The 26824-nt window shown below is 31.2% G+C and overlaps 1 protein-coding gene across 1 annotated transcript in view; it reads right to left on the bottom strand.

The window, feature by feature from the left end:
* LOC134711995 (neurofascin-like) overlaps window positions 1–26824 on the bottom strand; it is a 95989-nt gene that overhangs the window by 68170 nt on the left and 995 nt on the right. The window contains exons 2-4 of the mRNA XM_063573113.1: window positions 25100–25173; window positions 17351–17396; window positions 2563–2638 (exon numbers count right to left, since the gene is read on the bottom strand). The gene's annotated coding sequence lies outside the window, so the exon portion shown is untranslated. The remainder of the gene's footprint in view (window positions 1–2562; window positions 2639–17350; window positions 17397–25099; window positions 25174–26824) is intronic.

Genomic DNA, 26824 nt, shown 5'->3' with positions numbered 1-26824 from the left:
CGATATTCACAACTTATGCACTAGGAATTTTGCCATCAAGCAGTAATAGAGCTGAGTAACTTAACTATAGTACACTCAATAGTGTGCTTTTTAATTCTTTCTCTTATATGTCACTTAATTATTACAAATGTTTATACAGAGAAAAATATGAAAAAAATCTAAATAAACTAATTTGTTTTGATGAAAACAATAAATTGCAACTTTAACTTGCCCAAATATAGTGAAATACTCAATTTATTTAAAACAAAAAAATATCTTTATCTCCCTACAACTTCACAAGAAGATCTAGAAAAGCTTTGTTTAGCTAAGATCATATCCAAACCAAAACCACAAGTGCTAATTAAAGTTAATAAATTGATTTATCTTTTTAAAAAAATAATAGTCTAAAAGTAAGTTTCAATACTTAATTGATAGATCTATGATAAAAAAAAACTTGACTCAGTATGAAATTAATTGATTTCAACACCATAAAAAAAAAGTCACTAAAAAATATGGTCCCTCCAGTTTAAGTCAGGACAGCATGCATATATACATAGATATAGGAAGATGTGGTGTGAGTGCCAATGAGACAACTCTCCATCCAAATAACAATTTAAAAATTAAACCATTATAGGTTAAAGTACGGCCTTCAACACGGAGCCTTGGCTCACACCGAACAACAAGCTATAAAGGGCCCCAAAATTACTAGTGTAAAACCATTCAAACGGGAAAACCAAAGGTCTAATCTATATAAACAAAACGAGATACATGTATGTCATTTCTAAAATCTGTAAGTTTGGTTACCCATCAATATGTTACCTTCTTACTGAATCTTAAAATTGAAAATGGAAACCAGGGAATATGTCAAATGGGACAACAACCAAACCAAAGAGCAGAAAACAGCAAAAGCCACTGCATGGGTCTTCCAACGCAGCCAAAAAATCTTGCACCTAGGTCTTCCAGTCTTCAGAATATTTAGCTAGAAGCCAAATGTAGTTAGGCCAGTTAAAAGCCATTCTATAAAAACATTGTTTATAGAAAAATTCTTGAATGCTGATCTATCATATAATCAACAGAGCTTCCCCCCCCCCTTTTCCCTCTTAATATTGTATGGATTACAATCCTACCCCACAACAAATTAGATTGACCTACTAAGTTAGATTATAAAGCCTACTTTGTCCTGTTGACTGTTGTTAAATGTCAAACTGCTGCCTACATGTGCCATAAACAAATAAAATTCTGTTATTACTCTCTTTCCCTATTCATACATAAACTGTCAAATTAAGGATGAATAATGATCCTAAATGGCCACACACTTTATTTCTATTAACAATGTAAATAAAGTCAATGAAAAATTCATTGATTTTAACACAAATAACTATATTTTTCTTCTTTAAACATCAAATGTTATAAATTTTCCATTAGGTGTTAAGAAATAGTTTTTTTCTATTAGTTAAAACCTGCAGGGAAAAATATTCTTCAGATATTTAAAAGGATACATAAGGGTGATAAGCCCTAAAGGGCATGGATGCTATGGAAATTTTTGTTGGAAAAATCTCTTCTAGTTGTTTAGAAGTTTATAACTTTTAAAATGTTCCACTAAAAAATATTTGGTGGTCAACTTCTGGCTGAATTAATGGGTAGCTGAACATTATTTTAATGTCCTCTTCTTTTCTTCAATTGTAACAAATTTGTCCTTAACATGAAAAAAGATGCCTGACTAACAGAACAGGGTTGGCTTACACTTCTGGACCACATGAGAACATCCTTTATGTGTAGTTGTGTTCCTGTGGTTCAGTCAAGTTCAAATATTTATCAGGGGCAGATCCAGCTATTTTCAAAAGTAAGGTTCCCAATCCAGAATAAAAAGGGGGGTTCCAACTATATGTTGCAATTCAAATGTATTGATCGTCAAAAAAAAGGGGGGATTCTGGAGCAACCCCCTTTCTTTTGGATCCACCACTGTTTATGTAGAGTTTTCTTTCTCAGTATCACATTGTTTAGGAGTTTTTAATTTCCCCTTGGCTTATAATCTTCCTCCTTTGTAATAGTGCTTGTATCTTATGTTTCATCTTTGCCATCCCACCCCCTTTTTTTTTTAAAGCTACTTAGCATACTTCTCTTAGCATACTTATGTTTAATGAATCTATACAAATTTATCACTAAATTACATACTATTAAATATTATAAGCATGCAGAGCAGACAGTTCAATATCTTCATTGATGTAATATGTTTCTAAGCCTGTGCCAAAGAAGTTATATTTTTATCCTACAACAAGTTTATTACTTTCATGATGTACAACACGTACAATATATACTATTTCATATTCATGTACAACATTCATATTTCATATAACCAAAATTGTTAACATTGCAATCAATCTCGATAATAAGTTTCTTTATTCAGATATAAATAAAAAAAAACACAAATATTTTATTTGACTTTTTTGCTTGTGAAAGCTTTGACAGTGATATATTAGTTAAACTCATGGCCAGTGACATTTAGATCAATAAAAATGACTGTATACATTTAACATGATCATCATAGTAAACAAATTATATCCATTGATAATTACAACTTACCACTTATCTGTAGATAAATCTTTATTTCATTCTCCGATTTCTATCTGTGTCCCATAGAAATATTCCAATAGTTCATCTACAATCACAGAATCACAATTATATTACTCCAAATATATTGATGAAAATGAAACAACCAATTATCGAACTAATTCCTAAAGCTCCAAATGAAAAATGTCAAAAATTTGTTAATTTCCAACTAAAACGCAAATATTTCTGAGACTGATTAATTTTCTGAGCAACAAATTGTTAGTCCAGATGAATAACACTACTGACTATAACAATGTCCTAGTCATCAATAATCACGTCTGTGTGTATTGCCATCAACCTCAGCAGCAACACAGAGCATGCCTATACACTGTATTACTCACTCATCTGATGAATATTTAATTTTTGTCCTATACAAACTGACAAGATAATCATAGGAAAAATTTACTTTTTTTCACTAAAAATAAAACTGAAAAGATATAAACAAGTTGTAATAAGATGAGAAAAATTATCGTAATTTATTTTTAGCTCTGTAGCTTCATCAATTAGATCAGGGAAGGATAATTATGTTAATAGAAACAACATCTTTTTAAATCAATATATATATAAATTTTAAGATGAATTTTAATAAAATGAAGGTATAGAAGAGAAAATCAATAACAAACAACAGGTTTTTATGAGAATTTTAAAGGCTGATTAAACTACTTGTATTGTATTAGTGTGGTACATTCTTCAGGAATGAATTGATCCAGTAATTTGCTTGTTCCATGTTGAAAATAGGTTGCATCGTGTTACATAATCTCAAGACATTACTGTGTTATTAAATTTATTTCCAGGGGGTAACAACAGGAAATACTTTTTTTATAAACAACAATAATTCTTTATGGATTATTTTTTTTCCTCTGAAAAAGTAACATTAAACAAATCAAGCAATTTTTGTTTTAATTTTTTTTTATTTTATCTTTTCTTTTCTTTTTTTTTTTTTTACTTTCATCTTTTTTTCTTTCTTTTTTTAAGAAATTGCATTTATAGGAAGTAGTAAAGAATGATAATAATTATCAATTAAATCAAAATTTAGATCAAAAGATAGTTCCATGATATCAAGGATTTGTTAAGTCAGAATAGATCTTGCTATACAAATCCTTGATGATACATTGGATCTAAAATCATAATTATGAAGAACATAATCATGAGAAATTCAAATGCATTTAATATTAATATGTATTTAAAATTAAAATGTATTTAACATTAAAATGAATTAAAATTCATTTTTTTTTTTTATTCTTTATTTATGATAATTTTTGTCTTCATTCTTTTTACATTAAACAATAAATATAATGAAAGTCACTCAGCAATAAAAGTGTTTGGATATGAAACATTATATAGTTTTCAGATTCCAGCATGTTGTATGCACATGTCTAGAGATACCTATTATACAGAAAACACATACTTATCTGCCTTATATCTCTAATCTTTTGTCTGCCTTGTAATTACAATCATTTTTGTTTAATTAGATAAGTACAGAAGCCAGGAAGAGGATCATTTTCTGCACCACTGCATTTAAAAATGCACAAAACTGCAAACCAGGTGTCATGTTTCAAATACAATTAGGAAAATAAATGAACCTTGATCAGGGTTACCTTTAACTGACATGTTTTTCAATAGCATTTACTTAACAAACCTTAACTTTATTTTTCTTTCAATTCTTTAAATGAAAAATTTCAAATAAAGTTAAAAGTCAAACAATCTAATTGAAAAAACTTTCAACTTTGTACTGTTGTTATTCTTATACCTGGGCAGCAAAACAGCATGCTACATAGTTTCTTTTAATCTGATACAATTGCCAACTGAGATGCTTTGTTATATTTATTGAATCAAAAACATGATAAGACCCTCAGGAGAATGTCTCTCTAGAAAAATGAATGTAACATTACAGGACCAATCACCATGTAACTCAAAAATAAAACTTTTCCAATTAAGTGTTATCCATAAAGTTGCCAATATCTTTATAACTGTAGATAATATTCTAACTATTTTTATTTCCTTAAAATAGAAACAAAGGGACATTGTGTGTCGTATTCATCCATAACAAAAACCCTTATACACATTTTTTGAATCTATACCCATGTCTTACAGTGGTGGATCCAGCAAAATTTTCATAAGGGGGCCCACTCCAGTCATGCTTCAGACAGTGATTTCCTAAATAATCAAGCTGGCCCCATGTCTCCACCCTAAATATGCTTCTGGGGCATACCAAGAGAAACAGCACAAGCTTGAAATTAAATTTATTGCACAAACTTGAAGTTAATTATTTACATTAATTGTACTTTACATAATGGACTTTGAATTAATTTAAAATTTTAAATAGTTTAAATCTTCAATAGAATGATCCTGTCAAAATTGATAATGTCAGAGCACATCATGACAATTGAAATTGATAACACTACTGGAATGACAGGTGCCAGCCCTGTCCTAAAATCTGAAACAGATGGAGTCCTGCACCTAAGTTAATTATAACCTCTAGTTGATTAATGAATGGAGACAGGAAAACCAGTGCCTAATCAGTCATGGTTCAATGGTTCATTACCAGACTGACCATCAAGTCAATTCACCAGGGAACAATCTAACCAGATCTATTGTTACAGGACTAAATAATTAATCAACAGTTCCACCAAGGGCATGTTCCAACTAGCTCCTAACATATATATGCAGTCAATGACTCTATGGAGAAAATAATCAGTTTAATTTTTTTCTCATTACTATACTATTTATATGGATGATGCAATATTTCTCAATTTGAGACAGTTTAATCTTTAGTTTTAGTCCGGAGGCTCTCTGAGTGCATTTTAACTATTTACACATTATCTGAAGAATCTGTTTTTGTGCTAAAAAAAATATATTTCTATTATAAAAGCTTACCATTTTTGTACAATTCAATGCAATAAATCTGATGCTCTGCAGGGTGTAGCTTGATACAACCACAGAGGTCAAACTCTGAACAGTTTGGGCAAGTATGAACACAACATTCAAGCTTGATACAGCTCTGAATTTGGGTTGTGTGATTAAATAGTTGACACAGAATGAACGTGGTCTAAGAACTTAAAAAAAAATATTACCTATTATTTTCCAATATCCAAAATCTAAATACATGGTAAGATTCAGCATATCAAAGAACCCCAAGAATTCAATATTTTATGAAACCAAATAAAGCTCAATTTTGGACCATTTAGAACTCAATGTGGACCAATTTGATAAAGGGGCCCAAATATCAAAAATCTAAATACAGGGTTAGATTCAGCATATCAAAGAACCCCATTTATTCAATTTTTGTTGAAATCAAACAAAGTTGAATTTTGGACCCCAATTTGGACCAACTTGAAAAGTGGGCCCATAATCAAAAATGTAAGTACATGTTAAGATTCGGCAATTTATCGAAGAACCCCAATAATTAATTTTTTGATGAAATCAAACAAAGTTTAACTTTGGAACCTTTTGGCCCCCTAATTCCTAACCTGTTGGGACCAAAACTCCCAAAATCAATCTCAACCTTTCTTTAATAATTATAAACCTTGTGTTAAAATTTCATTGATTTTTATTTATTTATACTAAAGTAGTTATCCAGAAACCATCCGTCTTTGAAAGACCCTGACAACAACGACAACTTGATACCAATATACGACCAACATTTTTTTAAATTTTGCGGTAGTGTAAAAACTTGAAATCCCCATTCATAATTGGACATGAACTTACTTTTTGGCAAGATTGCAGAGCTAAAGACAGAAATCATAGGTCATAACTTCTAAAGTTAATCCAACAACTTAAATGCTAATGTCTTGGTGAGCATATTTTTTCTCACAATTTTGAAGTTATTTAAATATATATATCTATATCTAGATTGCAATGTTTGACTGCTTTATTTTGAATGTTGTTTTCAATACAGTTGAGCTCATAGAAGAGGAGGATGGCATGGAGTCTAAAGTTCTAAACTCTCCTTTTTTTTAGGACAGTATCTTGAAGGAGATCACCACAGTGCAAGTAAACAGGAAGATGTCATCTGAACCGTAAAATTATATCTCTTAATTGATATAAGTGTTAATTTGACAGAAATATTACACTGTTTTACAGTAAAAATTGAGAATGGAAATGGGGAATGTCCACTTTGAATAAGTACCACTATGAATAAGTACCACTTTCTACAAAAAAAACCTATTTATTCACTTTTTTACTATTTTTTTAGTGCGTCATTTAAAAATGTCAATATCTATATGGAAATGAGGACAGTACTTTTTATTTAAGGTGTTCCTAAAACCACTTTCATGGATCCACTTTCTTCAGAGAGCTCAAACCCAAAAATTTGTAAAAGTATGTGTAAGTATTTTATCATCGGTATAAGGACATCATTCGTAAATATAGCTCAACAAGCAGACTTTAATTCTTATACGTTGAGGTATTTCACATCCATTTTTTTATGGAAATATTCTTTATAAAGCACCAAAATGTCAGTATTCACTTCAGAAGCTAACAAAACCTTTAAATAGACTTATTAAGAAGGGATATAGTTACGATACTGTTGTCAGGTCATATAAGATTGCATATTTTGGCGTTAATATTGATTCATTTATAGGGTCTTTGCATCGGAACTAAACACATTAATTTGAAAACCAGATGTTTGCATGACACGGGTTATGTTCTTCTCATATATGTTATGATGGTATGATACTAAACCCATAATGGGAAGGATTGTGCCTGATATTCATATGATGAAGACATAATCTTTCAATCAGTTTAATTGAAGTCTGGAGCTGGCATGTCAGTTAACTGCTTGTAAGTCTGTTGTTATTTATGTATTATTGTCATTTTTTTTTTTTTTTCTTTGGTTACATCTTCTGACATCAGACTCGGACTTCTCGATCTTCAACGGAATTTTAATGTGCGTATTGTTATGCTTATACTTTTCTACATTGGCTAGAGGGATAGGGGGAGAGTTGAGATATCATATACATGTCCCTGCTGCATTTTTGCATCTGTCCCAAGTCAGTCCTGAGCTTCTGGCCTTTGTTAGTCTTGTATTAATTTTGATTTAGTTTCTTGTGTACAATTTGCAGTTTAGTATGGCATTCATTATCACTGAACTAGTACATATATTTGTTATTGTACCAGCTGAAAGATGCCTTCAGGTGCGGGTTTTCTTGCTGCATTGAGTTGGTGACTTTCTGCTGTTGTCTGTTCTATGGGCGGGATGTTGTCTTTTTGACACATTCCCCATTTCCATTCTCAATTTTAAGTACTTGGATATGTGAGAAGCTTGAGACCATGCAAACTAGACATAAAAAGGAAAAGATCAATAGTCAGCTACGGTCAACTTTGTCAGTAAGAAAGTAAGGTATAAATCGTTTTCCATAGTTCCTTGACAAATACTTGTTTTAAACAGTTTACATTTAGTATCTAATTTTTTCTATTTAAGGAAACATCTGAATAATTTTCTACTAAAAATTGAGTGTCCCCCAGGAAATTTTCTCCTTTTTTAGAATTCTTCATTGATAATTGATGATTATAATGACTAATACTTATGTCAGACAAGAATCTTACTGCCTGAGTAGATATTTTTTTTACAATTTACGAAGTTCTAAAATGAACAGTTTATTGACTTGTTTTTTTTAATCAGCATCTACTTTTTTGCCCTTCATCTACCTGAGAGCGTGAGTCAGATATATTTCTTGATCATATTCAGCCTTTAACCTTTCGTAGGAAATTGATTTTTATTCAGACATTCTATTCTAAAACATCCAAGCTTCCTGCAGCTCTATAAACAATATGTACTTTATTGCTTCCCGATCGATATTGGAAAATATTATTCCTGGACAACACTAACAGTATCCAAAGCTGTCATTTGTAGCTTGATGTTTAATGAATTAGTATTTTGCTGTTGATAATGAGTTCTATAGCATAAGAGTAGTTGTCAGTTGAGGAGGATAAGTATTTTTGGATTATGGACCCATAACAATCAACGTGAGCACCTTTTGATAAAACCCAGGACTTGACATTGTCCTTTATCACCTAAGTTTTAATCCTATGTGGACCTTTAAAAAATGTAATTAAATTTTGTTTATTAGATAGACCATTATGATATTGTAACAGAGTCAATATTGATTGTGAGATGTCAATTTGGATAACTATTGATTCTTAACATAAAGATACAATGCTTTACTATAGAGGATTCTTCAATAACTAAATAGGACAAAACACTGATGATAATTTTTTGGCGGAAATACTGATAATACTTTTTCAAATATAAATATTGAACTAAAAATATAAAAAAAATCTGTTGATAGAACAAGAACAAATAAACTGTGTTAAAGCACAGACATGACGCCCAGTATTTCCACTTAACCCAGCAACGAGTGGGGCAGGGAGACTGGGTCAAAAATACGTAAAAAACAACATTATTTGCTATTGTTTCTGGCCCATAGAAATCAACCAAATCTTTCACACTGAAAGTTAGATGTAGTTTTGACAGTTTTTTCCTATAAAAAGACAATCATAACTGATCTGGCAGGCAATTACACCCAACACTATATATTGTAGAACAAAAAAAAGAAGGTCCAATGATAGTAAATACTCTACATGCAATTTAAGCTCAATATCTGCTAGGAAATAATTAACTGTCATTTTTATGATTTGCTTATCCGATAAAACCAAAATAACTATAATAGACCAATTTTGCAATTAATGTTCTTTCTGTAAGTTATTTAGGTCACGAAAACCCAGAAAAAGGTTGGGTGTAAACAAACATTTCAGCTATTAATTTGGATTGATGAAAGTTTAATTTACAGTAAAAACAGCATTTTTATGATTTCCTAATATGTGCAGCATTTAAAAATTTTAACTGTTAAAAATAGTTTGATCAGCCAAAGAGTAGCTAATGTATACTCAATATACATGTACTTTGAAATAATATATATATATCAAACAAATACCAGCTCAACATTACAAAGTCAGATGGTTATAAAAATGAACTTCCTATAATAATTGCCTTTTTTAAAGTTTTCAATTTCAACAATATCAACATTCAAATTATTCATCTTAAATTGTAAAAACATATTCAAAACCAACATGAAAGTTTGATGCCCACGGAAAAGAATAAAAGCCTATTGACATTTACGTTTGTAAAAATCTCTAGTTAAGTTGCTGCATGCGGAAAATTATTCAAATGAACATCCTGTTCATAAAGCGGAAATTGTATTGTGTCAATATTCAACAAGTTTGAATGTTAAACGAAGCCAATTATAGCAACTGTAGCCTGCAGATTCTAAATACATTTTGAGTTCACACTGACTCCAATGCAAATCACATCAATTTGGTAAAATGTAAAGACCGTTAAGTATTACTGATGCAGAAAAATAGCAATTGAGAGTTGCTATACTGGTCATACAATCTCAATAAAATGGTAATACAATTAGTTTCTTCATACTTCTCCTGGGTAAAACAATCTGACCAGAAACCAAAACTAACTTTCTTCGATGATGAGTCATGTCAGAATTAAATGTCTGTCACTATATTCTGATTTCTGAATCAGCAAAAGTTATCTATATTCAAACACTTAAAACTGTCATATTATTTTGGATTTGTTTTTATCACTATTGATTAAATAATGGAAGAAACCTTTTAAAAAAAAGCCTCTGCAGGCCTTTATTAGTCTTGTATGATTTTTAATTTTAGTTTCTTGTGTATAATTCAGAGTTAAGTATGACATCCAGATTAACACTGTACTAGTATACATATTTTTTAAGGGGATAGCTGAAGGACGCCTACGGATGTGGGAGTTTCTCGCTACATTGAATACCCATTGGTGGCCTTCGGCTGTTGTCTGCTCTATGGTTGGGTTAGTTTAGTTTAAACATATTTTTTTATAGTGGATTGGGAAACAAGTTTTGCAACTTATATTAATCCCTTTCCACTTTGCAGGTGCGAGTGCTGCCTTGTAGCGGCATTAGCCTACTCTTTTTCGAAATCTACAAGGGTGTCTTTTACGTGCAAGAGATATGGCTCTCTCTTAACCCGGGTCAGCCATTTATAATCCCCTTTCAACGGACTATCATCATTTCCTCAAGACCATACTCGCAAATGGTATCAAGGGAGACCCGAAAATTGAGTTCCTGAAATTTTCATCCCAAACGGGAATCGAACCAGGAACCTTTGTGTTAGTAGCACTAACCACTACACCAGGGCTCTCTGTTGGGTTGTTGTTGCTTTGACACATTCCCCATTTCCTTAGTTAATTTTAATTTATTTATGATACCCTTAGACATCTTTAAAATGGCAGTAGCAAATTAGGCTTACCATATCTTTTTATTGGTGAAATTTACGATTTTCACTGCTCTTAAACTTCCTAATTGATTTGACCTTTCGACTATCTTGATTCAAGTACCACTGATGAGTCTTCAAGTGTTGCTGTCATACTTAATAATTCTGTTATTTTTAATTAGATTCTGTAATTTGTTAATATAGCAACCCCCTCCCAATCCAGCCTAATAAATTGTGTCAGCTTTTACTTCTTCAGGCCTTTCTCAAGATCTCAAAAGGTTTCTGTGGTTAGTTTTGTTAAATGCATGTAGACATTGTTGTTACTGAATTAATAAAGCATATCATTTCTTTGTCATTATAACCACAAAATTCTCAAAAGGGACTTTAAATTATTATCACTGATTACTGTGAATGAACTTTTAAGTCTTAATGATTTTCTGTGTTAGGTTGCTATCTTATTGAGTATACCTTATGTCTCCTTTTATAAATCATATTCATATTCAAGTGTACAAGTTCTCATTCAAGTTGTTTTTAAATTTTCATAGTAACAGTAACAGCATATATATGCTTAATGTTTCCAATTAGCCTGTCAGAAATTATTAAAAATTGTTGTTTTTGCAATATTTTTTTCATTCCTTTCAGTAATAAACACATCATAACGTGTGTGTTTTATTTTTCTGAGGAATCAATTTTGTTTTAAAACATCAAACAACCATGTTTTCTTTTAAGTAACAATAACATATTACGTTGCTAACAAACAGTGATTACAAAAAAGAGCACTTCAGTTTCCTGTGATTAATTATGTGTTTGTATTCTTTCTTTAATAACAGCTGAACCAAATATAGAGAGAAGCACTGTCTGACAGAAAAAAAACAAAGGATATGATTTCCATTCATAATGCAAAATCATTACATGCACATCAAAAACACAAAAAGGTACCAATTTCAAGAGATATTGCAATTATTGACATTTTTAAATTTTAAATGGTTCTGACATCTTATCAAACATGGACTTCTCACATAATGGTCCAAGACCACAATTGTCGTCCCTTGATTTTCGTTCTTCACAAATATAGTCCCTATAGTGTTGACAGTGGGTTACTTGCCATTCATTTTTATACCCCTTCCAAATTTATTTCCCCATGTTTAATGCCTCAAATTGCAAGTAAAATTACACTGTAAAAAAATTTGGGTCCAAAATTTTAAAGGAAAGTAGTGATTTGGTCCAGCTGAAAAAGGTTGAAAATTAGCACTTCGGAAGCTGTCAAAAGATTTCAAGACTCCCTAAACAATAAAATTATCCATATTTTGAGTTAGAGCCGAGTGGGATTTTTTTAATTTTCATTTCTGTTCTAAAAGAAATGCACTACGAAATAATTGTGGTCTCGGAACCTTATTGAAGGTACTGACAATGCACATAGATGTATAACACAATAACCATGACTAGGTGAGTTCATACATGTACATCAATCATCAATGAACCATGACTAGGTGAGTTCATACATGTACATCAATCATCAATGAACCATGACTAGGTGAGTTCATACATGTACATCAATCATCAATGAACTCCATACTGAAATTCACTTATGCAGAGAGGTTCTGATTTAAGTTTTAAATTTACAAATATCATTATTTGATGAGTTTATTCGAGATGTATGTGGCTGGATTCTGTAAAAATGCATTATTCATTAGATATAGGAAGTTCAAGATGTGGTGTAAGTGCCAATGAGACAGCTCTCCATCCAAATAACAATTTAAAAAAAATAATTGTACATTTGTGCTGTACTAAGGTCTAAAAAGTTGAAATCTGTCAAAAATCAGACTTTCTTAAATCACTAGATACTTTAATCATAATGTCAGACAGGATCAAATCCTAGATATCAAACGTCAATACCAGCCTTTCCTTTTTACTACAGACTAATGTCTTATAATTTCAAAAGGATATGTCAACTGTAAGGGCTAATATTCAAGCCTAAATCATCTAGAGGACTGCTAAACTTTAATCCTTTGTCACAGACTTATAAAAATTTTAAAAAAAACTTAAAATGAATTTAAAGATCTGAAATGATTGACACTCCTCATATAAAATGGCACCACAATTTTTTACTTTAACCATGCTAACTTTCAATTACAATTTTCTTTAAACAGAAACTCAAAATATTCACAAATTCAGCATGACAATTAAGAGATGTGGTATGATTGCCAAGAGACAGCTGTCAATCATAGACTAAGGGATAAATTTAATCAGCTAAAGCAGTAACGGTCACAGTAGTGCTTCAACAATGAGCAAAACTCACACATATATAGAAGATTATAAATAGCCATAGAAATTAATAGAATGACAAAATGTGAAACAATTCAAACAAGAAAATCAACAGACATAAATCTTCAATATGTATAAAAGTCAATATGTTCCCTGTGGAAATAATGAAAAATGGTCATTAATATTTTATACCTATACTTCATTGAATGTGATAACTAACACCTACTTATAGTGGATGATTTTATGATATAGATCACGCTTGACACTAAGAGCTTTCAGAGGTATATCTTCATAAAACTTTATCAATCAAAATTACTCCACTATATCATACACATGATAGGTCTGGATATAACACAGAAGCAAAATATTAAAGAGAAAATCAAGTTCCTTATTTCTGCAATTCCTTCGTTATTACCATTATTTATTGATTATTCACTAATATTGAAGTCCAGGACTTAAATGTTACAAGAATGGCTGAATTGACCTTAATTTTAAAACAGTTGACCAATGAATGAATGATAAAAAACATTCAGTAATCATCAATTGTCTCAGTTGTAATGCTAATTAAAACCAGGAATATGTTATATTCCATTAAAGCCAGACAACTAGAAACTATAGAATTAACTTCAGTAAAGGTCTACAGTATCCTTGACATTGAAAAAATGTGAGTGCACTAACATTTTGTAAATGTTTTTGATGTTTCTGTACAGTGAATAATTCAAGTCTTCATCATATTAGAACACAAATCTTTCTTTGAAATGTCGACTAGAACAAAATATCAATAACAAATTATAGAGGTTTTATGTTTGCTATTGGTAAAACAAAAATTCAATGAAAGAAAATATTCAACAAATTTCTTTTCAATCAATAATATCTATAATTCCTAGGAAGGAAGTCAAATAAAGGAAATTAAGTTTTCTATAACAGATGTGTCAAAGATAATACCCATTTATTTCTAATCATTACAGATTCAATACACCTGATGAATTTATACCATCCACTGGCATGCACGTCTTTACTCACAAATAATTTGCTGAGTTTTTATACCATTCACTAGCATCCAGGTTTTTACTCAGAAATAATTTGCTAATTGCTAGAAATGAATAGTTTTCTTTTGAAATTTTCTCTAGCAGACAGGTGAACGTTTTTATTTCTTTTTCATTCAGATCTTTAAGTTGGTATTTTATGTGTTTTTTAATAATAGAACTAGGTTTATAATAATAAACATGAAGTTGTAAAAATATTTGAAATGGATGAATATAATCTTGTTAAATCTTTCACCATTATATTCTAACAAAAGCTACCTTACCTAAAATTAGAAAATCAATTCAATTCAATAATCCTTTTCATCCATTCTAATGAATTTCTCTAATTCATCTGTCTACACTAATAATTTCTCAAACACTAGAAAATCCCTTGACCAGACTCAGCCTACCATGATAAAGTGGACAGCTGGGGATACAGGTCATCTGACCATAAATTCATCCCCTGGGACATGGTTCCATTACCAAAGGTTATTTTGTTGTATTTTTATACCTTTGGTGCCAACCCATGCTGTGATGACAATAGCAGATTGTGTAAGGACTATTGTAAGGTTAATAGAGTGTAAACAAAATTAACAAGTTTTTATGTTTGTTGGTTTAATTTAAATCACCATTTAAATCTCCATATTGTTGAATAATGATAAAATCTAAGTAACTTGAATTTGCAAGTGAATCTGAAATTATTTGATTTTGACCTTACAAATAAGATTAAATTAAATATAATCCATTATGTTTGTTAATGGGTAGGACAGGGTCAAAATCTTAAAGTAGTATTTCAAAAATCAAAAATCCAATGTGAGCATACTTAAAACATTGTTTAACAATTTTACATAGTTAAAAAAAAATCAAATATTATTTCACATTTCAAACATATTGCTGTTGAAAATAATATTTGCTGAATATAATAAATTTTGCATACAAGAACATCTTTCATGCGATTAAATAAGTGGGTGTCTGAATGCATAATTGACTTTTAATAGTATTTTTTGTTATACTTAAAGAAAATGTGCCAAAATGATCAAGCTTGTTGTATTCTAGCTATCAAAATTAAAGTGTTGGCTCTGTCTTTAGGCATACATTTTCAATTGGTCATTTGTTTCATTAAAAATGGATATAATGTGTGGTGTTTACTATCAAAACCTTGCATTACACATATAAAAGGAGTAGGTCCGGTAAGACCCATTTGTGGCCCTAAAATATAGCAGTTTTACAAAATTGTTAACCAGTAAACTTTTAGTTATTTATTGGACAGTAGAATGCTTCTGCTACATAAATATGGGCTGTTTTTGACAATACAGTGCACATATTTTGGGTACTAGCATCGTTAAGTCATGCTAAATCACTGAAATCTTCACAATTCTAGCATTTAAGTTAAATTTTAGACGATTTTCCTTTTAAACGAAAGTGGCCCCATCTCATGTTCATCCTTAATATTAAAATGTAAGTTGTATTTGATGATAATACATAATGTATATAAAGGTTGAGGATGAAAACGAATGCAGCCGATTCATTTTTGACAAAAAACATCTGAAAAGGGACATTTTTTTGGCATAATTTGTAGATTTTTCATATTTGAACTTGAATGAGGTCGTTTTGACAAAACCAGTTACAATCTTTAACATAAACTAATAGAATGAAATAAAATAAAATAGACACTTAAGGAGGTAGACCTTGGTTAAGGGAAATAACTCTTAAAATCATCAGTACATTTGTGTCAACCATTTTCATAAACATATTCTAAGCTTCAAGGTTACATAGATTATTTCCAATCTGTTTCAGGTAAATGCTAAAAATACATTGATAAAACTTGACTTTTACAAACGTATAACTGACTTAAAGAGTTGTTTCCCTGAACCAAGGTCTACCCCCTTAAGTTTTAAAAAGTGGTCAAAATCTTTCGTCAGATGAACCTAAAATTTGAGGCCAAATTTGGTCCTTACTGGACCTACTCCTTTAAGGGTCATGTGGACCCTATGGCTAAAATGGCCGTATTTTCACCTCAAATTTTTCTCTGAGTACAGGCAAACCTGTGCATCTGGAAAAGTTTTAAGGCATAGCATGCCCTAGATAAATAGAAATCAAATGCATTGTATTATTTAGAAAATTCATAACTTAACTGGATTTTGCCGTACACTTTTTTTCGTCTCTGCAGAAGATGAGAAAATTAACAAACAGTTGAGTTTACCTTGATATGGTCCACTCAGGTACACAGTTTAAATAACCAATTATTGTCAGGTATCTATTGTCCATGTCAATTACAAATGCTTACTTTAATTTTAACCTGTGGGGAAGTTCTCAAACCTGTTTCCCAACTTAGTTTATTTTGGCACCTTCTGGAGGAATGAAAAAAAGTGCACAGCAAAATCCTGGTAAGTTTTTATTTTTCTAAAACATTTATAAAACATACTTAAAACTCATTTATTTAGGGCATGCTATGCCTGAAATGTTTTACAGATGCGCAGGTTTGTCTGTACTCTGAGTAAATTTTGAGGTGAAAATACGGCCATTTTAGCCAAAGGATCCACATGAACCTTAAGTAACGACTTAAAGAAAGTAGTCCTTTTTAAAATTAACATCTTATATTTTATTCTTTAAATGAGATATAACAGGGGTAGATCCAGCCATTTTTAAAAGGGGAGTTTCCAACCCTGGATAAAATGGGGGTTCCAACAATATATGTCCCCATTTAAATGCATTGACCATCCAAAAGAAAGGGGAGTTCCAACCACCGAAACCCCCCTCTGGATCTGTCACTGCATAACTTTGCAGCAAAATAATTCAAATAAAAATAATAGACAACACTTGGCTTAAAAGTGAAATTAAAAAATTATTCAACTCTCCTTATAACATGTTCTGTAGAGTAAAGGTTGGTCCAAAATATTGAATATCAAGAACAAACTCATTAAAAATGTTTTGTCAAATTAACCAGAAGTCTTATAGCCAAATCCAGGGAACAATTGGATTCAAATTTTAAAGACAATATCCAAAATGATGGGAATGCATTGTTTTAGCTTGTTAGCAAAGACAGCTGTTGTGAAGAATTTTGTATTTGATATAATATTTCCAAAACCTGAAAGAGCAGATCCAATGATGTTATTGTTTTGTCTGCAATGCTGTTAGTTGTGATTACACAAGTAAATTAACAAACAAAGGTAATTAACTGGTTACATAACATGTAATTCTCTACATACCAAACCATGCTTGATCTTTACCTGCTCTCTCTGTTATTCAACACAGCTGTAATGTACAATTAAATTAGCTTATTAACATGTATCTTACAAGAGAATAACTAAATTGTTTGGTAAATATGCATTTAATTAAACTCCTAGAAAGCAATCTTATTTTTTATTGTAACAATTTGTTACACAGCACAATATAATTGTGGTATTAGCTTACTTAGATTTATTGCAAAAAATTGTCCACCAACCCAGAATCTCATCATGTTCTTGACAAATGCATGTACTTTTCCTTTGATTAAATTCGTAGCTTTTAACATGTAGTTCATTTGAGATCGATGCATAACGCCACTTTCAACACTATTTAAATAATGCTATTATGCACTGAGATTTCGTGGCAGTCAGTTTTTATTGGTGGAGGAAGTCGTAGTGTCCCAAAAAAAAAGACCTTCAGTAGGTTCCTAGTAGCAATTCTAGAATGACTGAATTTGGCTCTTAAACTGTAAATTCAGGTACAAGAATTTCAGCTTTCTTAGAAGTACAACAAAATGTAGCATTTATATTGTGTCTTTGCAAAGGAGAACAATGAGATGTATTAACCAAATCAAGACTCAGTGCTGTTATCTGGTTGATAAAAATTGAAAAGGACCAACAATCTTTATTATTTGGTATATATGTACCTATCATAAGTCAGGAGCATCTAAGCCTTTGTTAGTCTTGTATATTTTTAACTTTAAGTCCTTTATGTTTATTTCTTAGAGTTTAGGCTTTAATATGAAGTGCATTTTCACTGGATTAGTACACATTTTTATTCAGGGGCCAGCTGAGGCCCACCTCAGGGTGCAGGATTATCTCCCTACATTGAAGACCCATTGATGGCTGTTATCGGCTCTTTGGTACAGTTGTTGTCTCTTTGGCATATTCCCCTTTCCATTCTCAATTTTATTAATTTTATAGGTCAGAAAAGAAAGGATATAAATTAGTTGTCAAAATGTGCATCTGGTGAAGTACCATAAGTTACATGCATTATAAATTTTATTGTAATGATTTGTCTATTTTGTAATAATGGCCAATTCATTTTATACTATTTTTTTAAGCCTAACCATTTTATTTTATGAAATGGCTGAGAAACATTCAACATAATTTTACCATAATAACGGTATTAATATCTTCTATAAAATTATTCTCCATTTCAATCGGTGCATTACGTTTGCGCGCATTACCATTACATTTGCGCGCAAAAATCATTACGTTTGCGCGCAGCTTTCCATTACATTTGCGCGCATTTTTTTGACAGGTAAACTCAGAAAAAATACAGGTAATAATGCTTATTTATCTATTAGTTTGTTCAATTATTTTTAAGTATCAGTACCCCTTCCGTTAGTCTTAGTATGTTGTCTCTTTGACACATTCCCCATTTCCATTCTTAATGGGTTTTTTTTCGATTTTCAAACACATTTCAATAAGTCAAAGGTGCATGCAAAATTCACGCTATTTCTTAGTGTGACCATGTTGACGAAACACGTGATAACTTTTGATGTGAAATTATAAACATCGATCCAATTACTTTGTCTGATGAAGAACTATTTTATTACCTACTTTCTTGCGATTCGGACAATTTTCTACTAGAAACCGACCAACTAGAGTCATTCCAAGCTATATGCGTTCGATATATCCATAAATTTGGAACTTTACTACAAGATTAATATAACTAACATTTTCTGATTTAATTTGCCTATTTTGTTTAATTGCCTGGAGGCAATAAAGAATATATATATATAACGGAGTGTTTACTTGCCTTTAGATTTCAATATGAACAGTATATAAATTTGAGATTACCTGTAAAATAAATGCGCGCAAATGTAATCAAAAGCTGCGCGCAAACGTAAAATATTTTAATCCCCAAATGCGCGCAAACGTAGTGCGTCCATTTCAATTATCATTTTTATCCATCACTTTGATGTCCACAATTAAACTAAACCAAGGAACAAAGAAATAACTTTATTTCTCCGTCCCTCCAGACATCATAATAAAAATATAATAACTCAAGCTGATCAATACGTCCATCTTTGGGAGACAACAGATGCATGGAGGAAGAAATTAAATTTAGAGAAAGACATCTGTAACCGTTTCATTAATAATTCACTTTCCAATATTGTAGCTTCTTTGTTTCAAACCCCATAGCAAGTAAAAGGTCAAAGGCCTCAATCAAAAACTACCAAATAATTCATTTAATTAATATTAATCATTTGACCATTGAAAACATTGTTACTTATTTTACATCCTACTACAAAAATATTTCAAAGCATCCAATTGTGAAAAAAGTTTAAAATACTGAGTTTCCCTGATTTCCAGAAGTAATTACAGTATAAAGCATAACCCATCAAAATAAAAATAAAAAACTTTCAAACACACATTTGTTCCAATTTTAACTCATCAGTTCAATTGGAATTATCAAAAGCAACTAAAGGAAGCTGACATTGTAAAAGGGCCTTTTTGGGTCTGTAATATAAACTATGGCCCTGAAAAACCTTGGATGCAATAAAACTTCCAGATACATGATCTATTGGGAAAATGCAGGCAATTTAAAGAAAATGTATAAATATATTCAAATGCTTTCTACTTTTCCTTTTTTTTTTACATACAGTTCTTACATCACAGCGACACAAAGCTATATCAAAATTATTTATCTGACATTCAAAACCAAAACTGCATAGTTATCTCTGAAATGACAAACTTAATTTGGAAAAACAAGTTTATCTAACTAAAAAAGATATTTTACATTCATCAATGGTACCCTGTATATTGCACTAAACTTAAAGCTGAAAAGCATATATATATATATATATACTTAATAGTCATAATCTTCCATCGTATAAAAAATATGAATCACAAAAAAAGATTAAGCCACTTTTCGAACTACTGCCCTGTTTATGATGTAGATATTGAATTTCCTTCACCAAATTTTTTTATTATGATTTGTGAAAAAATGGGAAGAATATTTCAGATAAATACTTATTTTATAGCATGCTCTAAATATTGATCAAAAAGAAAATTAAAATTTACAACACGACCATAATTCCATATTTAGCATTATACAATTTCAATACCATTAAAGCCTTATTGATTAAAACCATAGCATCATAATTAAAACATCATGTTGAAAATTTCCAAAATATTTCATGCAGAAATGATTGCCGATAATATCAGATGGAAACATATTTAACCAATCAAGCTAAATATCAATTTAGTTTTTTATCCATTTCATTTCTTTTTTATACACTTCCATTAAGAATGAATAATGGGTATTTGATCGTCTCCTGCATGTGTTGGATTGACCTAAGCTGACCCATGGACGTGGTCAGTCTCACAACTTATTAGAAAATTATATTGTTTGGGACAATTTAATGACATGTTGTGACAAAAGCCTCTCAACATTAATACAGCTCCTTTCTCTACGCTTACTGAGTTTGTAATTGGATTTCAAGATGATTCATTGCCTTGTACATACGTACGATTTTATTCAATTATTGAACGTTAAGGCTAAAAAAAAAAAACGGAACTATATACTTCAAGCTATAAGGAATTTTTCTTCTACCAGTAAAGACTAAATGAGTGTAAAATTAATTAAGTCACTAATGATTTTTTTTTCAATTACAGCATGTAAAAGATCGATCAGGCCAAAAAATTCAGTTTTCTGCTTTCTTTTCTACCTTTAACGCATGTGCATTATAAGGACATTTTTGGTTAAATCCAGCACAGTTTCCTTGTATTTATAGTCTATGAAAAATTAATAAAAGTATATAATTTTGTTTTGCTTCGTGTTCTAAAGTTTTGTTAAATTTAGGCTTTCCATCGGGTTTTATTCGAGCACCACTGATGACTCTTATGCATACTGAAAGGCCTTAGGGTGATGGTATACTTAATAGTCTTTTGAACATGTACCATCACATTGTTTAAACTAAATATCCTTAGATAAAAATTATTTAAGGTGTTTTAAAAACATTCAGTTGGCCTATTATTTCTTGTATTATCAAGGCTTAATGAATAAGCCAATTTATAGGTTTCCTTTCAGATATTGTCAAGCCATAAAATAAGGCCAATTTAATACTTACTTCAGGTTTTTTACTCATTAACAAACATAAATGAATAAGATCTGTCTGCACTTAATTACATTGCTCAGAAACTGAAAATTGCATCAATCTGAGGTCCTAGACAAATATTCTCCCACTAAAACTGTTGGACTTATTAGCCAAAATTGATTTTCTTTCTCATCAAATTTAAAAAAAAAAATCATATTTCTTGTAGAGCCTCTATTCAGCAATTCAGGGCTTATATAAGTCTACAGGAACTTTGTTATAAATAATGCCACAATATCTGTTCCTGTTGGATTAAATATTCTGTACACTTTATAAATGCCATTAGAAACAAAGGTGTGGATGTCTATTAAACTAGAGGCTCTAAAGAGCCTGTGTCGCTCACCTTGGTCTTTGTGAATATTAAACAAAGGAAGAGGATGGATTCATGACAAAATTGTGTTTTGGTGATGGTGATGTGTTTGAACATCTTACTTTACTGAACATTATTGCTGCTTAAAATTATCTCTATCTATAATGAACTTGGCCCAGTAGTTGCAGTGGAAAATGTTAGTAAAAATTTACACATTTTATGAAAATTGTTAAAATTGACTATAAAGGACAATAACTCCTTAGGGGGGTCAATTGACCAATTCAGTCATGTTGACTTATTTGTGAATCTTACTTTACTGAACATTATTGATGTTTACAGTTTATCTCTATCTATAATAATATTCAAGATAATAAACAAAAACAGCAAAATTTCCTTAAAATTACCAATTCAGGGGCAGCAATCCAACAACTGGTTGTTCAATCATCTGAACATTTCAGGGCAGGTAGATCTGGACCTGATAAACAATTTAACTCATGTCAGATTTGCTCTAAATGCTTTGATTTTTGAGCTATAAGCCAAAAACTGCATTTTATCCTTATGTTCTATTTTTAGCCATGGCGGCCATCTTGGTTGGATGGACAGGTCACCGGACACATTTTTCAAACTACATACCCCAAAGATGATTGTGGCCAAATTTGGTTTGATTTGGTCCAATAGTTTCAGAGGAGAAGATTTTTGTAAAAGATAACTAAGATTTACGAAAAAATGGTTAAAAATTGACTATAAAGGGCAATTACTCCTAAAGGGGTCAACTGACCATTTTGGTCATGTTGACTTATTTGTAAATCTTACTTTGCTGAACATTATTGATGTTCACAGTTCATCTCTATCTATAATAATATTCAAGATAATAACCAAAAACAACAAAATTTCTTAAAATTCCTTAAAATTGCTAATTCAGGGGCAGCAACCCATCAATGGGTTATTCGATTTATCTGAAAATTTCAGTGCAGATAGATCTTGACCTGTTGAACAATTTTACCCCTTGTCAGTTTTGCTCTAAACGCTTTGGTTTTTGAGTTATAAGCCAAAAACTGCATTTTACCCCTATGTTCTATTTTTAGCCATGGCGGCCATCTTGGATGGTTGGGCCGGTCACCGGACACATTTTTTAAAATACTAGATACCCCAATGATGATTGTGGACAGGTTTGGTTTAATTTGGCCCAGTAGTTTCAGAGGAGAAGATTTTTTTTTAAGTTAACGACGCAGGACGATGACGGACGCCGGACGCAAAGTGATGGGAAAAGCTCACTTGGCCTTTTAGGCCAGGCGAGCTAATAATATTTTGTCCATTTAGAGCTTTTATCGTAAAAGAACCATTATTACTTCATGACATTAACAACCTTATTTATATGATTTCTTAGGTTTAAGGACTAAAGATTTGCCAACATCACTGGCTGCTCACTACACATATCAATGAATTTGTATGTTTAATATGTATTTTAAAATGTTCAAGTGTATTAATGTTTAATGTGTATCTTTGTTCAATATGTATAAATTTATTTTGACATTTATATTTTCTATTCTTACATGTAGATTATATCTATCTCAAAATTTAAATCTCAAAAAGACTGATTTACTTTATTTATTTTGTAATACAGCGTTGAAAGGTCATTGCTTCCATTCAATAACATTGTCCTCGAACATCAAATTTCACAAAAAGATTGTAATTACCTGATGTTTCAAAGAGTAAACAATAAAACTTTTGTTATCTACCGTAACATCCATGACCAAATCGTTTTAATAATAAACAGAAAGATATACCGTGCAATTTTACCAATATTAAATCTCCTGTACAAATAAGGGATGAACTATCAGATGATGTCAATTTACCCTTTAAATATTTATAAAATCATGTACTGACAAAATGTTGCTTCACCTTAAAAATTATAGGATATCTGTATTTAAAACTGAAATGTGCGGTAGACAAGTTGTTAAAATATTGCATTACTCATAATTTAAGGAGTGGTGTACTTTTTAAGTGGAGGACTCTTAGCCTGCTAGTTATATTGTTTCTTGCAATGGAGTTTTATTTCTTACAAGTACCCGGCCAAGTCCACTTGTATTTTTTGTCCATCTGATGAGTTCAGCCTTTTTCAACTGATTTTTATAGTTCATTCTTATGTTGTACTGTCCCAGGTAAGGGGGAAGGTTAGGATCCAGCTAACATGTTTAACCCCGCCACATTATGTATGTATGTGCCTGTACCAAGACAAGACCCTGTAAAACGTATTTGTTTTCCGTTCTTTTTTTTTCATATAGGGTGTTAGTTTTCTTGTTTGAGTTGTTTTACAGCTGACTATGTGGTATGGGCTTTGCTCATTGTCGAAGGCGGTACAGTGACCTATTGTTATTAATTTCTGTGTCATTTTGGTCTATTGTGGATAATTATTCCACATCTTCTTTTTTATAAGTTGTGAATAAAATTGAGAATGGAAATGGGGAATATGTCAAAGAGACAACAACCTGACCAAAGAGCATATAACCAATAGGTCTTCAATGTAGGGAGAAAATCCAATACCCTGAGGTGCCCCTGAAGTACAGTGAAAATGAACATCAAACTAAACTCCAAAATACAAATGAACTAGGCCAAAATAAAGAATAGGTTTGTTTGCCCAAACGCTACCTACCCAGAAAAAAGCTGCCTTCTCAATTCTTTTATTGTCCTGATTTGAAGAAGTTTTTTTTTTAATCAAATAGGCATGAAGATTAATAAATGTCTGATACTTCAATTTCTTTTTGTGAAAAAAAAAAAGAAAATGCCTACCTACCTACCCACTGTCTCAACCTTTGGGTAGGGTTTGGGCAAACCAAAATATTTTTAAATGTGGCCCTAAAATTAATAAACATACAAGACTAACAAAGGCCAGAGGCTCCTTACATGGGACAGTTGATGAAAATACATCTTTGAGAACCAATCTCAATTTCTCATTTAGGCTGAGGAAATTCAGATTGGACCAACTACTTTCTGTTCTGGTGAAACCAAAGATGTGACAGAGTGTATTTGGTTTACTTAATTTACACATTGTGGCTGGGATGGAAATTTGTCTCATTGGCACTCATACCACATATTTTATTTCTATGTATTAGCTGGGTTCAAACTTCAGTCATCATTTTAATACATACATAATAAAGCCGTTGTTAAAAAAAATGTATCTCTCTGGGTTTTGTTTTTAATAAGACTTGATTAATAATTTAAGGCATTCATTTTGTTTTTCCTTTACCAAAAATAGTTGAGTCATGTCTTCTGAAAAATCTGAAGAAACATATCGAACAATTACTTATTACCTACCCTTGTCCTGGCACTGGAAAATAATCCTCGTCACTATTAACTGCCTGTGTCTGTTTTCCTCTACAGAATGTGATCTAAAATTCACAATGCTAACATGTATAAACAATAGATGATATATATGTTAGAGCAATCATGATATGAAAATAACATTAATATGCAAATAACTGAAGAATGGATTGCAATTTACAAGATTAGATTGGCTTGGATCAATAATATGCTACAAGTCTGAAGTGAACTCTCTGCAGGTCAAAATCTATAGGACAAAAGCTGATTTATCTTAATTTATTGAGTCAAAATAAGGCTTGGTACTGATTTAGCAATTCCATTGCAAGAAATTTCAAAAGTAAGATGAGTCACCAGCTTTACAGCAATCAACAGGCGTCTAAATCAAATTGTCAAGAAAAATGTGTTTTGAATTGCGCTGACTTGTCACTGTACAATCGACTACAATAAATAATGACAGTTTTACAAATACACATAATGCAATGAAATATTCAATAGGGACAAGGTTACTGGAAAATGAATGCAGTTGGATTATTCAATTTCATATAATGAAGAACTCAAATCTACATTCACTGATGAACATAGTCTTTAGATATTAAAAATGTATACATGTATATAACACAGAGAGAGATTGTCTTTATTCTACTTTTTTTAGTCCAAACTTTTAAACACCAAATAAAATAAAATATTCTGTAAACCAAAATTTTATTGCAGATTTGTTTTTGTATTCAGAGTCTTTTTTGGCTTACATGTATTACACAAAACAAATACATATGTACAAATGTATTAATGTTTAAGTGCATACAGTTGTGCCATGAGCTCATAATACACTCATCACATTTTTAAAGGATAAAGTTCAATAACTTCTCAATGACATCATATCAGAAATTTATTGAAAAAAAACTAAAGGGAGGTTATCTGACTTAATAAATATAAATCTGTCACCAAAGAGAAATGAAAGCAGCTTAAAGCTCTTTAAGGATATTGTCTGAAAACTTGAACATTACCCCTTTTTTTAAATCCCAAAACGCAGAAACGTAGAATCTGAGAGGGAGTTTACATCTATAGATATAATCAATTCACCAAAGTTTTTTGAAAACTGCTCAAAGCATTATTCAGTTATTGTCCTTAACTTGAAAACCCCCTTTTAGTAATGAATAAACCCCGTCATGCATAACTCAGAAACATAAAACTAAAATTTATAACAAGAATGTGTCCACAGTACACCGATGCCCCACTCACACTATCATTTTCTATGTTTAGTGGACCGTGAAATTGGAATAAATTCTCTAATTTGGCATTAAAATTAGAATGATGTTATCAAAGGGAACATGTACACTAAGTTTCAAGTTGATTGGACTTCTACTTTATCAAAAACTTCCTTGACCAAAAACTTTAACCTGAAATTTGCACTATCATTTTCTATGTTCAGTGAACCGTAAAATTGGGGTCAAAACTCTTATTTGGCATTTAAATTAGAAAGATCATATCATAGGGCACATGTATACTAAGTTTCAAGTTGATTGGACTTCAACTTCATCAAAAACTACCTTGACCAAAAACTTTAACCTGAAGCGGGACAGACGGACGGATGCACAGACGGAAGAACAGTCGGACGAACGAACGGAGGCACAGACCAGAAAACATAATGCCCCTCTACTATCGTAGGTGGGACATAAAAATCAAAAGGGAAATCACAATATAAATAAACAATTCAACATA

Source organism: Mytilus trossulus, chromosome 1, assembly GCF_036588685.1.
Source record: "Mytilus trossulus isolate FHL-02 chromosome 1, PNRI_Mtr1.1.1.hap1, whole genome shotgun sequence".
Taxonomy (NCBI): domain Eukaryota; kingdom Metazoa; phylum Mollusca; class Bivalvia; order Mytilida; family Mytilidae; genus Mytilus; species Mytilus trossulus.
This window is presented reverse-complemented; position numbering and strand designations above follow the sequence as displayed.